Source organism: Pinus tabuliformis, chromosome Q (assembly GCF_031772625.1).
Source record: "Pinus tabuliformis cultivar Carrire ecotype Pingquan chromosome Q, CPIR1, whole genome shotgun sequence".
In the NCBI taxonomy this organism is placed as follows: Eukaryota; Viridiplantae; Streptophyta; class Pinopsida; order Pinales; family Pinaceae; genus Pinus; species Pinus tabuliformis.
Window position 1 is genome coordinate 572,163,579 of NC_142296.1, and position 2,784 is coordinate 572,166,362.

General features: G+C 39.5%; 1 pseudogene; it reads left to right on the forward strand.

The window, feature by feature from the left end:
- The first annotated feature begins 1,330 nt into the window (after positions 1–1,330).
- LOC149220741 (E3 ubiquitin-protein ligase SINAT2 pseudogene) lies at positions 1,331–2,570 on the forward strand (annotated as a pseudogene).
- Positions 2,571–2,784: the final 214 nt, after the last annotated feature.

A 2,784-nucleotide genomic window follows, 5' to 3' on the forward strand; every position in this document is an offset into this window, starting at 1 on the left:
AAGCACATACTTCTCTCGTATCAGGTCATTTTGGTGGAAGTAAAACAATTGCACAATTACAAAGATTCTGATGTTGGCCACGAATGAATGAGACAATTTCTAGATATATTAAAGGATGTACTATGTGTGATACAATCAAGCTAAGTAATAGAAAATTAGGCTTGCATACTCCATTGCCAATTCCTTCTCGTCCTTGGGAAAGTGTTTCCATGGATTTTGTTGGGGGATTGCCAAAGTCTAGAAAGGGTCCTGATTATTTGTATGTAGTTGTGGATAGGTTCAGTAAGATGTGTATTTTGACACCATGTAATAAAAAGGTCATAGCTGAACAAACTACAAAGATTTTCTTTCAAAATGTATGGGTTCAATTTAGGTTACCCACTTCTATTGTATCTAATCGAGATTCTCGATTTGTCGGGAAATTATGTTCAAGTCTATGGGAGTTAATGGACACAAAGTTGAAGAAGAGCACAACATTTCATCCGGAAACAGATGGTCATACAGAAGTGGTCAATAGGATAGTGATACAGTTGCTTCGAGGATATTGCAGCAAGAATCCCAAAATTTGGGATGAACATTTGTGTTATGTGCAGCATGCTTACAACCATGCAAAACATTCTTCTACTGAGAGATCTCCTTTTGAGACTTGTTTTGGTTTTACACCAAAGTCTCCCTTGGATTTTGTCTTTGGTAAAGACATAGCAATTGGTGGAGAAAGTGATGTGGACAAAGTGACCAAGTTCATTGAAAAAATCCAAGAAATTCACCAGGCGGTATAGTAACGGCTAGAAGGAAGCCAAGCAAAGTATAAAGCGTAGCATGACAAGCAATGAGTTGAGCATAGTTTTCAAGTTGATGATCAAGTCTAGTTGTACATCAACAAATAAAGAATGCAAGGGGAAGGTAAAAATTTGAAACCAATTAGATATGATCCTTTAAAAATACTTGATAAAATTGGTGAAAATGATTTCCAGTTAGATCTACCAGCTTACATGAAAATCTATTCCGTCATAAATGTTGAAAACTTGCGATTGTATGAACCTTTATTGACTGAAGATCCCAAAGAGAAAGGTCACCTACCTTCCATCGAAGATGTTATCACTGAAAATTCTGTTGCTAAAAAATTTTTAGCCTAGCTTAAAGACAGGGTGTTTTCGCAGCGCATGAATTCTTTTTAGCAGTTTCGCAGCGCTACCTGTTTAGGTGATTTCGTAGCGTGCTACGAAATTGGGGATTTGTTCGAGTTTTCAGTGGAGGCCCAAATCCTATCATGCCTATTGTACACGGGCTACAACTGCTGTGGATGAGGTTGATCTGCTTAAAAGGTCTAATGTCAGATCTTTCAAATAAGATTGAAGATATCAAGGCTTACAAGGTTGTTCGTGTATTAGTTCTTCCATGTGATTGTATCTGCCAGAGGCAAAGCAACGGATATGTAAGCAGATTTTATTCTTGTATGTTATACCCCATGCCATCCTCAACTAATTCAGAACTCCGAGCCTCTGTCCTGCCATATACATTTCCCGAAAGTGGCTCTGAACAAAACAATTCAATGGGTCCAAATGAATGTCACTTTGATTCTTCTTGTTACTATGTCCCTTACTGACCTGAGCATTCTGTTTCATCTTCTCATGTAAAAACTTATGCAAGTTGAGGGTGCATAACCGTTGCTCCACTAGCAGACATGAACTGGGGAATATAAGATGTTTGGCTCTTGAAAAGGTTGCAGAATCTCTGGAACTTCCTTGCAGACATCAAAAGCTTGGTTGTCACGACATATTCCCATATTATAGCAAGCTCAAGCATGAACAACAATGCATGTTCAGGCCTTACAGTTGCCCTTACGCAGAATTCTGAATGCTCAGTTACTGGGGACATTCCAGCGCTTGTGACTCACTTGAGAAATGATCACAAGGTGGACATGCACAATGGCTGCACCTTCAATCATCAATATGTAAAACCTAATCCTCAGGAGGTGGAAAATGCAACATGGATGTTGACGGTATTCAACTGTTTTGGTCAACAATTCTATCTTCACTTTGTAACATTCTAGCTTAGAATAGCCCCTGTGTATATGGCCTTTTTGCGCTTTATGGGTGATGATAATGAAGAAAAAATTTGGCGTGCGGGCAAATGGACAAAAGCTGTGTTGGCAAGGCTGAAACTGAGGGTCACGGGCTGTATATGGAAAGAACAGAGATGATGCTATGGAATTGTCTTTTTGTAAATCCTACTAGATAGTGGGTCCATGACTCATCGTAGTCTAATCTACCTCGAATTTGGAGTAAGCTTATTAATGAAGGGTTTGATGTGTTCATCTATATTGAGTCTGCAGGAAATGGAATGCGGCATTAAGTAGTGATCCAGGTACTGCAGAAGATGGGTGTGAAGATTTTCTATGTGCAAAGCTTCACTTAGTGGATCTTGCAGGTTCTGAACGAGCCAAGAAGACAGGTGCGGATGGTCTCTGTTTCAAAGAAGGTGTTCACATTAACAAGAGTTTATTGGCACTTGGAAATATCATAAGTGCATTGGGAGCGCATAAGCAAGGTCAATACCGCCCTTTCTGAACATGGACGTTCAGATTCTGGGCAATAGACAGCAGGCATATCGACACAAGATATCTCAACTTTCTCTTTTCATAAAGGTCTTGAAGTCAGACGTATATGGCGCCTTTTAATGTTTCCTGTAGTATCCTTGAACACTTGCGGTAGTTACACTTGGTGCAAATGGTCGAATGGTGGATTTATAACTTCGACAGCATCAAAACATTAAGAGAACACG